The sequence below is a fragment of the Lucilia sericata genome, unplaced genomic scaffold, assembly GCF_015586225.1.
Source record: "Lucilia sericata isolate MDLA Ls3-8-SP2 unplaced genomic scaffold, ASM1558622v1 Contig000056F_arrow, whole genome shotgun sequence".
Taxonomy (NCBI): Eukaryota; Metazoa; Arthropoda; class Insecta; order Diptera; family Calliphoridae; genus Lucilia; species Lucilia sericata.
The window spans coordinates 960,301-973,317 of record NW_023994092.1 but is presented as its reverse complement, the minus strand read 5'-3'; the positions used below and the strand labels follow the sequence as shown (position 1 = coordinate 973,317).

At 29.4% G+C, this 13,017-nt stretch overlaps 1 long non-coding RNA gene across 1 annotated transcript in view; it reads right to left on the bottom strand.

Annotated features, from left to right (window-relative positions):
* Positions 1–8,067: 8,067 nt before the first annotated feature.
* Positions 8,068–13,017, bottom strand: part of LOC119616086 — an 89,366-nt gene continuing 84,416 nt past the window's right edge. Inside the window, exon 3 of the long non-coding RNA XR_005232502.1 lies at positions 8,068–8,145. This is a non-coding gene — a long non-coding RNA (uncharacterized LOC119616086). The remainder of the gene's footprint in view (positions 8,146–13,017) is intronic.

Sequence of the window (13,017 nt, the reverse complement as noted above, 5' to 3'; positions counted from 1 at the left end):
TATTAAGGCATATTTATTGCAAGAAAAAATATGCTATAGTTTATTAAATACAAATTGTTTGCTGGGTAAACATTACACTTGCCCCATATAAAACCTTAAAATTTCTAAGTTAATTTTAACAGTAGAAAAAACCTAAAACAAACATGTTGCAACACAACCAACCGTAGCGTATACTTATGTGTCGACTTGTATACATTAAATAAAATATTTACAAATTATTACCACATAATAAGTTTTATTTTATGTTCATTATATTTAATCATGTATTTTGTTGTTTAAGTTTTGGCAAACAAAAAAAATAAAAAACAACTAAAATTATGTATGAATTTCTTTTTTGCAACAACAAAATGTTTTTGTAGCATGTGATACGTAGCAGTAAACAAAATCCCTTATGTATCAAAACTGGGAAATTTCTATTTAGTTTTTTTTTATTTTTTGCGTCATGATATGAGTACATCATCATGTACGCAAAAGTTGGCAACAAATGTGCATTCTACATAGTAAAAGTTACTTTTACTACAAAAGAAAATTTATACTTACATAGTACATAGTTGGAAATGGAAAAATATTTATGTACACATGTATCTGTGAACTTTTATATAAATTTTCTATTTGAAAAGACATTATTCTTTCTTTCTGTTACTTTTGGTTCTTAACCTGTAGTTCGGGGTGACTCTGGGTCAGTAATTTTAACTATAATTTTTGGTTTCCATATTAAGGTCAAAATTGACTTGCCAAATAAATAATTTACTCTAGAGTAGGTTACTTTTAGTGGCTTAGGAGAGTTAGGATATTTGTGTAAGAAACACTAACTAAAAGGTCCAATTTGAACCTTCTAAAACTGCAGGTTTGTTATTCATTTCAAATAACCATACGTTTGCATTTTTCTAATACATGCAACATTAGCTTACATTGTTGTATAATTTTTTACTTTGTTGTTCACATACAAAGAGACAACAATATGTTGTCTCTTCTAACTTAAAAAGCACGTAGAGTAATGTTAGAAAATGAGAAGATGAAGAATAGAAATAATAATAATAGTAAAAGAAAAACTAGTGTGTATTATACAAATAAATTTAAGTAAATAACAAAACTTTGTATAAACAAATATGCTTGTTATAGGAAAATATACTGCTTTTAAACACGCTAGACACGAAACTATTTCTTTCATATTTCTCATTCCAACAATTTTCCAACAAATGTTTTAGATCCTTCGAAAGGATGGCTGATGCTTAAAAATTAAGAAACAAATTTATATTATTAAAATGACTTCAATAAGAACAAAACATAATTCTGCAAAAAGAAAACCAACCTATGGGACATTACATGTTCGTGATTGACATGGTTTTAAACCAGCCAGAGGCTTGAATGAACGATTCTATCTTATATATGTGTCTATATTAGCCACAAGTTCATGCAATGTTGCACTGCCTAGAAACTTTGCCAGGGCAGAGGCAGTGGAAGTGTTCTACGGTTTCCTCTTCATCTTCACTTTAACAACTCCTGGAATAGTCATTGTATGGAAGATTTAGTCTTCTTGCATGCGCACCTATAGTCCTGTTAGGATGGCTATCAGTATACGTAGTCTCATCCTGGAAAGACCCATCATACAAATAGACCTTCGCTCATCATAGAGAGGCCAGGTCATTCTTGTTGTCGAGCAGAAGATAAGTGATGGCCATCTGGTCTGATCAGACCCGTAAATTTCATGTTGGATGAAGTATTTACAACATGAAAGCGTGACACCAACTAATGTGTCAGTGTCCCCTATGTTAAGGAGAGAACCAGTTTTTTCTAGTTCGTTCGCTGTTCTATTTGCGGGAATATTAGTGTGACCCGGTACCCAGAGTAGTTCCAGACACGAATGGTTCGTTAAGAGACAGCCGACATTTGCGAACCAGTCTGGATGTCGTGTAGACACCATATAAAGATTTTATAGCAGGTTTACTGTCAGTACAAATTTGAAATTTTCTATTGCATATCCTATAGTACCTCATCCAGTTAACCGCTCTTTTTATAGCTGAGATTTCAGCCTGTAAGACGCTACAGTAGTTGTTTAGCCTAAAACACACCGCCTTATTTAAGCGGGGGATAAAGAAACCAACACCCACGCCTGTAGAGGACTTAGATCCATCAGTATAGATGTCAAGTGTTACACCCTTTAAGAAGGATGGTTCGTTTGACATCTTAACTGTGAATCTTTTGTCCGGAAGGAGCGTGGGAGAGCAGTAATCGATATTCTCGTAATCGATGTAAGTTGTATTCCCCAGGATAGAAGCATAATCATGTCGGTTTGGCTTCCATAATCTGGCAGCATGAAGTCATGAACATGATAATTAGAACTCATTAAAGTGTTTAAAAAGAGTTAGTATGCAGATCTAGAGCAGGGATAGGCAAAAATCTCTCCTATGCGTTCACTTAATATATTGCTTTCATACATGTATAGAAAATCGAACAAAACCTTTTAGAGAGCTCATTTGATACTCTCTGCCTATACCTAATCTAGAACAAATCTCTATAACTTATGTTTACTTATTTATATACATAATATGCAGCCTACATTCAGGCTGGAAAATAAAATATAACCATGATGTTTAATATACATATTTATGATAACTATTACGATCTTTTTAAACGTTATATGTATGTATGTATTAAACATAATGCAAATTTAATTATTTTTCTGTCCTAAATAAAAACTTTAAGTAAAATAAATTAAGTTCTTTATACTATTAACCAAATATTTACGACGCCAAGACTTTTTCTAAATTTTGTAAATAGTCTATTTGTATGCATCGTAGACCTCAGTCGACCTAATTGTAATTGTAGCACCAGCCACCCTATATTTGTTTATTATGATTATATTTTCATTTATTTCTGTTTTTGTTTAATATTTTTTTTCCATTTTTAATTTGAAACGCAGATTTATTATTCTTACTGAGTTGTTTCTATAACTGTTTTGCATTTTATTAGAATTTATTTATTTACTTAAAGCAACAAAAAAAAAATACTTCATAAGTATTAACGAAAAATCTCAAATACAAACAAAAACACAAAAATTACAAAAAATATGCGTTTCGCATAAATATTTATAACAGAGTGCTGCTGCTGTTGTAAATTTTAAGGTGTGTAAGAAAAAATTGCTATAGAATCAGAATTTTAAATAAAATAATTTTGAATAGTTTATAACCAGAACTACCACAAAATAAATAAATCTTCCTTTTAACTGTTATTAGACAAAGTTGCTATAAAGTAGTAGATATAAAAATTCGATTTGTGATTCTAGTCTGAAATTCATGAAATACATTTTCTATTCTAACGCGAAGAAGTTCTTTGAGGATTAATGTAAAATAGTACCGGTTATTGTAAACTAATTTTGGTACAAATAAGTCTCAAATAATAAGTACTATTCCAAGTTAGTATAGATTTCAATTCTTTTAATATGTGCATATACTAAGTAAGAGAACTAGTAGTAGTCGTTACCTCAAAAGAATACGTTTTTTGTTAATTTCCTTTCCCAGAGGGAAAAAGACGTTTTAAAATTATAAACGCTTGGTACCAAATTGACACCAAAGTGTTTATAATTTTTCAATAACATCCTTTGTCAAAGTATGTACGGATAGTTGTCAAATCAACAACAAAAATATTAAAAATACACGACGTTTTCAAATCAACAAAAAAACAAGTAAGAAAGTATAGTCGGGCGTGGCCGATTACACCAATTATGAATATTAAATATGATTTATTTTTCATAATAAAGCATTTATCTTCAATATTCCCTTGTTCCGATACATTTAAGCAATTTATGAATGAAAAACTAATTTTCTGAAAGAGGCTTTATATGGGGGCTAGGGGCAAATATGGACCAAGCCCGATAACATTTTGTGAATATATTTATATTTACATAATATTTCATTGTGCTGAATTTCATCGCGATATTTGTGTTTATAAGTTAATTTGGGACATTCAAGTAATTTTCTGAAGGGGACTTTGTATGGGAGCTAGGGTCAAATGGGGCCCGATCTTTATGAAATTTGGCAGGGTCATCAAGACTTCTATAAAACTTAGTTGTGCCGTATTTTATCGATATATCTGTATATTTAACATAATTATGAGCTCAGAAGCCCTTTTCGGGGGGTTCTGTTCTATGGGGGCTAGGTGAAATAATGGACCGATTTTAACCATTTTCAATAGGCTTCGTCCTTGGGTCAAATCAAACGTGCGTGCCAAATTTCAATTATCTTGAAAATTGCGACCTGTAGCTTGCGCACAAGGTTTACATGGACAGCCAGCCAGCCAGACGGACGGACATAGCTTAATCGACTCAGAAAACGATTCTAAGCCGATTGGTATACTTTAAGGTGGGTCTAGGACGAATATTTTTGTATGTTACAAACATCAGCACAAATCCAATATACCCTCCCCACTAAAGTGGTGTAGGGTATAATAATGTGTTGCCCAAGTGACAGCGCCATGTTGTCAAACAGTACGTTGCGTTGTCGAAATGACAACGATTCGTTGTCGAAACCACAACGTTGCATTGAAGAATTGACACAAAGCGTAATCGAAATGACAACAATATGTTGTTGCAATGACAACTATGCGTTGTCAAAATTACAACGGTGGTTGTCAAAATGATAACTAGTTGTTATTTAAATTTTATACACACCCCTTGTGTGGGATATTTATAACTGTCCCAAAGAGAAGAGAAAACTTTAAGTGGGGCGCCTTAAAATGAAGCCTTTTAGGCTTTCTGTGTCTGGTCGCTGAACTAGAATTTTCTGAAAAAAATTAATTTCAAAGAAACTGAAAATCAGAAAAACTCTGGAAAATTATATATTTATGTATATGTGTTATTTAACAAAATTATATGTTTGTGCAAAAGTGAAAAAATATTTTTTTGATTTAAATTGTTCTTAGGAATTCTACAACTAACTATAATTCTAAACAAATGCTGCTACTAAGTACACACACTCCTACAAACCGCTCTCTTCTGGGAAACCGAAGAAGTAGAAAAAGAAACCTTTTAAAAAATTGCATTTCAACAAAATGGCAGAAATAGCTGAAATTTATAATAAAACAAAAAAAAAAAAAACAATTGTTTTTCAAAATACAAGTCACGTTTTGTTGTAACAAAAACAGCAACAACAAAAAAAAAAAATAAAATACTAAAAGTAAAATAAGCGCGTATTTACAACATGTGTTTGCTGCGCCATTTGTACCCATTGCAGTTAAGGATTGTTTGGGTCTTGTTTGTTAAATTTTGGCGTTTTTTTTTTTTTTTTTTGTTGCAAAGTGGGGAGCGCTTTTTTTGAGGTTGTCTGTTTTTGCAGGGTTTTTATGCTGCTAAATGTTTTGTTTTTATTTAAAGTTGATTGTGCTAAATTGTGGCTTTTCCATTTGTGGCCACTATATTTGTTTGCAGTTGCAATTTTTTTCATTTTTATTTCCATGTTGTTAGTTTTATTACTATTATTATTTGTTGTTAGTGTTATGGGGTTTATGTGAAAAAGGACTTAAGTTTCAGTTTGGTGAAACAAATGGAAACTAGATATAAACAATTTTACAGATCGATGATGAGTGTGGCAAATAGTCTTGCAAATGATGCAATCTAACAATAAACTACATATTGAATGAAATTTACACTCTTTTGCATATTTGCAACATGCAAAATGGTTTAAATTTTTCTTTGCAATTTGCAATTGTCAATGTTGCAACAAGTACAATAATAAGCAATTGTTTATGTTACCAAAGAAACATTGCTACTTGAGTCCTTATTCTCTTTAACTAAAATTTGTTGCAAGAGTGAGAAATACATGTGTTAGTAAATGTTTCAGTGAATATGTGTATGTATGTATTGCTAACTAAATGGTGTTGTATGCATGTTTGTTGTTTATGATTGTTTATTTCGCCATTTACAAGCAGCAACAAAAACAACAAAAAACGACGATAAAAATGCATGCACACAGTTTAGTTTAGAATATTAGAAAGGAATAAAATGAAAAAAAAAGTACAAAATGTTTAAGTCTTGTTATGCATACGAATGAAAAATTTAAACGAAACGTTTATTGATGTTTATTTTATTTATTTCCTTTCGTTTTTTTTTACTATTCATTTTTGTTGCTGCACAGTTTTATAAGGTTTTCAATTTCTCTCACATCCAGTCAAGAGTTTGGTGTGTTAGTTAAGCATATTAAAGCTAAATATATTTTGCTGCATGTCGTCTAGAGCAGCAACAGCAACGTAATCAGTTAAAAAGTGCTTGTGTGTTGCAGTTAGAAAAACAGATTTTATGTATTTGACTGATGTGGTGGTAGATTGTTTATTAAATTTTTCTTAAAAAACAAATTTGTATTTTCTTGGTGTATTTTTCTAAGAATTTTTTTCAGTTTTTGCTTTCGTAAATTTTAGGTTTGTTGTGGTTCTAATTATTACTAACAGACAGCAAGTTAAATTTAAACAACAAAATTTAGGCAAAAGTTAATTTAGAATTTAATGCTGCAACATTTAGCTTAATTATAGCAAAGCCTGGATGTAGGCAACGTTTTTTAATGTGAATCATTTAAATATTTCTGTTGACAATTTTATTGCTTTCTTACTTTAAATCTATGAAGTTCCTTTAGTTACAAATTTTAACCAAGCCTGAAATTATGCAACGTATTTTTGCTAATATAGAAGCCTAAAAATTATGCAACATTTTCTTAATATGAAATTAAAATTTGTATAAAATTTAATTCAAATTCTCATATTAACTCACTAACTACATATTTCAATACTTTAACAAATTGGAAATTTCATAGAGAATTTTTCTAACGCCCATTTGGCTTTGATCTAATAGAAGCAACACACCATAAACTCTTATTATTAAAAATAAAAATATCAAAAAAAAACTTTTCTTTTTTCCCGGTATTCTTTCTTTATACATATTTGCATAAAATCCCAATGAAAACAATAACATGTTGTTGGAAAAAGAAAAACAGATAAAAATTGTTAGAAAACTAGAGGAAAATACAAAAAGAAAAGTTGCATAAAATTTATTAATTGGTTTCAGTTTCTCTTAGAAAACTTAAGTAAGTAGAATAAATGAATGAATGTGAAAGAAAATGAATAAGAGACAAAAAAAATGTATTTTCAATGTTTGCCACGTAAGGCACACAAACAATGGTTTTGATGCATTAGAGAACAACGAACTAAAATAAAAGTGCAAAATTTTCTTACAGTTTACATTCATTCATTAAATGTGCAACATCATCAAGCTCAAGCTGCAACATCATACCCATCTTAACAATTTCATCAGGGAGTAGTAACAGCAAACCCAAAGTAGCAACTTTATAATGAATTCACTTTGATTTAATCAGTGTTTATTTTACAAAAGCAAAAAATCGAAAAAAGTTTAAAAAGCAGCAAGTTTTCCTTATTTTTTGGCAGTTGTTGTTGTTGGTAGTTGGTTACTAATACCAAAGGAACTAAAACAACAAAAATATTTTTACAACTAAGAAATTTTAACAATTGCTTTGAAATAATAAAGTTTACAACTATTATTCGTAGCATAATATATTTACATAAAATATTGTTTGTTAACTTTTTAATGCATTCTCTCCAGCATCCCTAAGCACTTTATTATTTACTCCTGCTGTGGCCTCCCCAATCTTACCTTTCGAAATTTTCAAGGAAAACATCACAAAAAATATAATAATAATAAAAAGAAAAGAAAATGTCTGTAGATTTGTTAGCTATTATCGTTGTAGTTATGAAAATGAAAGTAAGTATTTTCATTAACAATAATTTGAAAGCAATAATTCTGTCATCTGATTTAATTATACGCTTGTCTTTTAAAAGTCCAGAAGCTTTTGGTTAAAAGAATCTGTTTTTCAAATTGTTATGCCTTAATGATAATAAGAAGTAATACACGCAGAGAAAAATTATGATTGAACAGTCAGTTGAACGATGAATATAATATGAAATATAAAATATTATTAAATGCCCTCTGACCTTGTTTAAACATATTTTTTCTCAGAGTGTATTCATACCTAATTATTGAGTGATATTACATAATTTGAAAAAATGTTAAGTGTTTTTGTGTATTTTACTTACAACAGATCTACTTTTTCATTGCATGTTTAAAGGATAAAAACGTTCACTTACCTAGAAAGAAAAAGAAAATGGTAATAGGTTATAAAATGTTTATTAAAATAAAAATAAAGAATAAAGTACGTTTTGCAAATTTGAAATAATAATATAAGAAACAAGGCTGCACTTACAACCGGACGTTTCTAAACTTTAGGGGAAATGTGCATCACATCAGCAATGTACACTGAATACTTTGGAAGTCTATACACAAACTTCGAACTTGCCTGATCGCATACCAAACATATCTTTGATCCTTGAAACACTAATCCCAATTAGAATATCATTGTCATGCAGATTATTAGAGCAAATACCCGTAGGACTCCTGTTTTGGGGTTCTGCATTGAAAACCCAGCAAGAGAATTAAACTATCGTCTAACTAATAACTGTACAGTAACTGAATGTTTAAACTGGATTAGAATAAATATAGCGCCAACAGGGGTTAACATAAAAAAGACTTTTAAAGCGATATTAGGTGATAAAGTTAAATCTAAGACCGTATTGGACTGTATGGGTACCAGTCCCCGAATTCAGAAAGAAGAAAAGAAAACAATTTTTAAAATTTTGTATGAAAACTACTCAGTTTATGTTAGTGTTTTTCATATAAAATTTTAAATATTATTTTACATTCTTCTTTCTGAATACGGGCCCAGGTTACTCTAGAATAATCGATTTTCAAACTCATTAAGTTTCTGCTTAAATGACATAATTGACAACCAATCAAACCGGTACATACAAATTTTCCTAATTGTTCTGTAGTAATTTTTAAACATTACACAAATTTGAGTTAAAATATAAAAGTAATCTGTCGAATTACATATATCGGTTAAAACTGTCTTAAAAAATTAATTCTCTATTAAGTAATACTACATTTGAACTTGTAGTAGGTACTTCCAAGTAAAAATAAATACATATTTTCATTCCTCATATAAGTTAAGTTTTATCTAAAACTTTTAATCTCTTTTTATACTACAACAACTCAAAACAGCAAGAACAAAGAAATTAACATTTTTAAGAACACACATAATTTTTATTATCATCAGTATTATTATCAATTATTATTATCTGGTTTTCTACTTCATTGTCTTCCTCAAGCACACACATGTACTATGAGTATAAAAAAATATTTAATAACTTTATAAAATAAAAATTGTTCTACTCGTACAAGTAAGTAGATAAACGTATGACTGGAGTGTAGTGGCGTTGTCTTCCTAGAATGTATGTCGACATACTAAAATCTTAAGTAAATAATTTTGATCTTAATAATCATCACAATAACAAAAAAACTTAAAACAATGAAATCTCTACTTGCTGACTCCATACTAAATGAAGATGCAAATGTACCAAAAACAAAAAAAAACTGCCAGTATGAATGAGTTCGAGTACTACTGCAATTCAAACGTTTTAACTTTTTTTGTTGTAGTCTGTAGAACAATTACTTGTTATTGTTATGTACCCTAGTCGGTTTGAAAGTGTTTTTTTGCTCTAGCTCGATGGTGGGTATTCATTGTTTGCAGGGGTCGGAAGCTGTATAATACAAAAAAAAAAAACAAATATCAAATTAGTAGCTTTTTAACATGAACGAATGATGCTTATTATGTGCGAAAAATTCCCTTGTGCCGACCACTGTTCCTGTATAGATACATATAACTTTATCTATGCATATGTATGCATGTAATCTTACATACATATTGTATTTATACAAAAATTACATACATATTTATTGCCATAATTTACATTCAATGGTGCTGAGTTTTTCAAGGTACTTGTTCTCAAATTTATGCATACAGTGATTCTTAGAAGGTTTTAAAACAACATATTTGTACTAAGCTTGAATTAATCAATCTAGAAATTAATATTTAAAAAGTTTGACAGGACAATGAATGTAAATTTGCTATAACTAAAAGTTCGATTTCATATCAACTTCCCTAGCGAATATAGGTTTTGAATATATGTATGTCCCATAGAGTAATATTTTGTGCAAATTTAAAATAAGTTTAAGGTGAAACATTTGATAATGCAGTTTGTAGGTTATGCAGTTCAGTATATAAGAAGAAATACTAAACAACAGGTAAGTCTATAGAAAAGATTATAGACTTGACTATAGGCTTGACTGTAGACTAGAATACAGGCAATACTACAGAATATATACTAGACTATATAGTCTATAGACTAGTCTATAAACTAGACTATAGACCAGATTATAAATTTGACTACAAACTAGTCTTTAGAGTATACTATAGACTATAGTAGAGAGTAGTCTATAGACTAGACTACAGACTATACTATAAACTAGACTACAATCTGGTATTTTGTCTAATATGTGGACTATTAATCAAAAATGTATACGTTAGAAAAAGTACCGAAAATAACGCGGTATTTTTCGACACCAAAAATACTAAAAAAAAGTACAAAATTTTCCATGACTGCCAAAGAACATACATATTTAAAATTTTGATCGAAATGTTAGTTTGAAAGACTCTTAATTGGGGAAATATTTTATTTATACCTTGTCCGATTTTAACATAAGTTTAATCTTGTACATATGATAATGCCGTTTGCAGGATATTATAATAAATACCCAACTATATATTTTGAATTTTCGTCGAAATGTTCATTTGAACGTCATTTATTTGTCTCGCCGAAAACAACAATTAAGAATCTCTGCTTTACTATTACAATATGTATGTATGTATGTTTGCTAAAAAAAATAAAACATTTTATTTTTTAGTATCCATCCATTTACAATTATATCTGTTCGGTTGGCCATGTTGCATCATGAACTCATCATGTGTATGTGTTTTGCCAGTGTTGGTGTACGTGCAACACATGAATGTGAAAGTGTGTGGTATGATTATTTTTTCCTCCTAAAGTATTTAGTTGTTTAAATAGCATGATGGCATTATTATGGCTTGTTTTCTGTGGGCTTTTATTATTATTTTGCATGTATTCCGTACACATACTATACTCCGTCGACTCCTTTTATTTTCTAGTTACGTATAGAATCATCATATATACAACAAGGCAAAAGAAAAACGAATGCTTTGATTCTCTCATAATGATAAAAATGTATTGTTTATGATAATGGGAAATATTTCCACATATATAAAAAGTTATATTAGACCTGTCCTTAAAGACTAGATTTAAACATAAAGATAATTTTAAAAGGAAACTTTTAGAAGAATTTAGAAAAAAGTAACAATGTATACACAATTTTTAATTGCCAGATTGTTTTAAAATTTGATTCAGTTATAAGTGAAATGTCATAACATGGTCATAGTAATCACTCTATGAAGATGACTTCATTAAAATATTCAACTATATTCTAGTCGTTACACTCATAGCTATATATGTAAATGTAGTTGCATCCGTATTATGTTAAATCTTAACTTCGAATGACTGCTAAGCATATCTGTTTTCAAGGACCAGTCTAATGTGCATATTTGCATCTTGTCTGCATTGGGTTCTTTATCAGTGGCCATTCTTATGTGTGGACATGTTATAGAATCGTCTGCTATTACCTCTATTGTCTTGATGTGAACAATAACAAAAAAAAATAACAGCAGCAACACCACCACCAGCAGCAGTAGCAGTGTCAGCAACAACATAAACAATATAGTAGTTGTTATACAAATATGAGAGTGTTCAAGTATGGTTTACATATCTGTTTTGTACAACAACGAAAGTAAAAAAACTGTCAAGTTCTTATATTTCAAACAATTTCCGGTCTAAACTCCTGCCTCGTTGGCTGGTTTAATTTTCTATAATTTGTTTTTGTGTTTCTTCAAGTGCATAAAGTAGACGATGTGGGTAAAGTGTCCCTTTACTTTTTGCCAAAACCCCAAAGGCTTTTATTTGTATAAATATAAATAAGAGCAATAGCAGCAGCAAAAGCAGTAATAACAGTAAATGACATTATCGTTATATAAGTTGTCATTAGCATTAATGCATTTGAATATTAAGCTTTATCATTGAAACTGTCAGCAGCAGTGACAGTTTACAAACAAAATGTTAAACAGAATTTTAAAATTTAAAAATGTTTGTTTAAATCAAAGATTTTTCAAATTTGAAATCATCATTTTTGTTATTTCAAAAAGAGTTATAGAAATTATAATGATAATACAAGCCACTTATCTCACGCCCTCTTTGCCATTTAAAACTTCCGCCAATGTTTCTTTTTCTTATTCATTTTTCTTCTCCATTTGTCGAACTTCTTTACTAACCACAGCAGTTATTAACTTATTAAATATAATTAAATGAAACTTCACACCATTGTCTGTATAATACATAAGCCTGGCTTGAGCTTAAAAACTTTTATTTTTTCTTTGCCGCCAGTTGGTTTCTTTCAAGGGGGATTTATTGTTTTTGTTTTTATTTCTCAGAGAATTTTATTAATTTTTCTGCACAATTTTTATATTTAATGTGTAAATAAATAAAATTTAGATAAGATTGCATTATCTTTTTGTTTACTGAATTTTTCTAGTAATTAAAATTAAAGATGTGTATAATTACTGGTTGTTTGGCAAAAGATTTAGAAAAATACTTAAGTTGTAATTTTGCAATTGCATGTTTGGGGAAACAATTATATGGAAATTATTTGGCATAGAAAATAATTAAAATTGTAAAAAATGGTCAAGGTTGTGTTAATATTACCAAACTTGGGGTAATGATTTCACAAAATATTTCATTACTTGGTCAATTACAAATACTTGTAATGTGTAACTTTGTAATAACAAATTATTATTAAATCTATACCAATTACTTGGAATTGTAATAAAAGTTTTGCAATTACAATTACATGTAATTTAGGAATTTTAAATTACAAGTAATTGTAATTGGTTAGTGCTACAAGTAATACATTACAAGTAATTATATACTAACCAATTACAA